Source organism: Cyprinodon variegatus, unplaced genomic scaffold, assembly GCF_000732505.1.
Source record: "Cyprinodon variegatus isolate N-32 unplaced genomic scaffold, C_variegatus-1.0 Scaffold636, whole genome shotgun sequence".
NCBI classification, from domain to species: domain Eukaryota; kingdom Metazoa; phylum Chordata; class Actinopteri; order Cyprinodontiformes; family Cyprinodontidae; genus Cyprinodon; species Cyprinodon variegatus.
The window spans coordinates 78,932-81,159 of record NW_015151089.1 but is presented as its reverse complement, the minus strand read 5'-3'; the positions used below and the strand labels follow the sequence as shown (position 1 = coordinate 81,159).

The 2,228-nt window shown below is 34.9% G+C and overlaps 1 protein-coding gene across 1 annotated transcript in view; it reads right to left on the bottom strand.

Moving 5' to 3' along the window:
* LOC107096604 (calcium/calmodulin-dependent protein kinase type II subunit beta-like) overlaps positions 1 to 2,228 on the bottom strand; it is a 117,067-nt gene that overhangs the window by 46,581 nt on the left and 68,258 nt on the right. The window lies entirely within an intron of this gene.

Genomic DNA, 2,228 nt, shown 5'->3' with positions numbered 1-2,228 from the left:
GTTTACCTTAGATAGAAAACTTTAAATCAATCTGACTGGATGATATGGTGAACTGTAAAGTGCCTTGATATGACGTGTGTTGTGAATTGGCGCTATATAAATAAACTGAATTGAAAAAACTGAATTGCACTTTGTGTCAAAACCCCAACATAGTAAAGTCTGAGACTGTTTGATATAAGGGGGCTCTAAATCGGGTCTAGCACCCCTAGTGGCTAAAAGTTACACAGTGCTGCTTTAAATAAAGATATAAAAAAAACTCTGGAGGAGCTGCAGGATTCTACAGCTCAATTTGGGAAATCTAAACGATAAAGGCTCAATAAATCCTGCTTTACAGCGTCAACTGCTTAAAGACCCCATAATATGGCATATTTGAAAATAAAAATATTAACTACTTTCAACTATTTGTGATGGGAAATTCCTCTCAGATTAACAACCTTTACCAAAAAAGCTCTCCTCTGGCTGAGTTGTTTTGGTTTTCCACACCCCGTCTTCCCAAAGGCCGTCCCCACAACCCGTAACCATAACAACCAGTCAAAGTTTGTAAAGATAGCTTAGGAGCGCGGAATGATACATTGGATAAAGTCCGGAGGTTGACCAATGGGCTGCTACAGACCACTGTGGACAGCTTATTTCCCCTTATGACATCATCAGGGGAATGCTTTTTAAACAGACCGTTTTGAGCTAAATTTAGCTAAGAGTTGGAGAAAGGCAATGATAGAAGTGAAAGGGTTTGTTTCATTTGTGAACCTCATACACAGGCTGCAAGACACATTTGACTGTTACAGAATGTTTATTCTGTAATTTTTGCTTAATAGGGACCTTTAAGAAAGATTTTGATAACATATGGTATTTGATAATACATGTAATATTTTGTGTTAAAATCTAAACATGTCAGACAAGCAGAAGTATTTAAATGAGATTGATGGTGACTGGAGCAGGTATGGAAATCCAAAACTGCCACATATTCAATAAATGAAAAAATGGCAAGATTTCTATTTGTAAATGTAAAAATTTAAATGTTACTTGCGATGCGTCCATTAAACAATAGCATACGTTTTTTATCCTGCTTTTTTATTTATTAAACTATTAAATACATATTTTTCTTGCTTCAAGAAAAGTTTGCATTTTTATGGCAGACCTCATTCAAAGATTGAATCTGAATAGAGGGGTAGGGGCCAAAAGTAGGGGAGAATCTAAAGGGCAAAGAAAGAGTAAGAAAGAACATGGAGTCATAATTAAATCTGCGTCCATAAGAAATAGGGGTGAAGAAAAAATTTATTTAAGCTCAAATTGCGTTTCTAACATTTAAAGACTCAGAATCGATTCTCGTTTTCTTTAAAAACGATTTTTTTTTGTGGGTGATCTGTTATATAAACTCCCTAATGAAATGTCTTATTTCAGGTGGTTTTGATTTAAAAAATGGATAAATGTGGTTTGTTTTCACAACGTAGTGCAATTATTAAGACGTGTTCAGCGACTCAGCTCTCCCTAAATCCTTCTGCTGATTGGTCTAATGATATCTCATTACCTCACAGTGTGTTTAGACTCAACGACAAACTGATAAGAGAATTACAGTCACCCAGAGCTTAGACTGAATGTAATGCTAAGTCACTGCAGCATGCTATGGCAGCCATGCTGGGCTCTGCAGACAGCTGCTCTTGCACCTGTTATAATCTTCTTTATAGCTACATTAGGATCTCAGCTGCATGTTGCTTCAACTCTTGAGCTCTTTACCTACATTTGAGGTTGATTTATATCTTTATTCCTCTAAGTAAGTGGTGAAATCATGTAACAACAGTTACTGAATGACGTTTTTCCAGCCAGAAATACTGCAACAGATTAAATGTTACCGTCTATTTTAGGAAAAAAGCCAAAAATTCAGAAAATTTCAACCAGTTGAAAGTAAAAACAAAGGCCCGTCATATGTCATAAATAATAGATTAAAAGTCCTAATTATTATAAGATGTAAAGTCATAATTTTGAACTTTGGTCATAAGTATGAAAGTCATATTTATGAGATATAAAGTTTTCATTTTGACATTAAAAGTCACAGCTGTGAGATATAGTCCTAATTAAGTCCTAATTTCAAGTCTAAAAGTCTTCATTTTAATCTTTAAAGTCATTATTATCCTATTTTAAGTATCTCATAACAAAATCCATCCATCTATTATTCAATCATCCATCCATCCATCCATCAATGCATCCACCCATCCATCCATTCATCCATC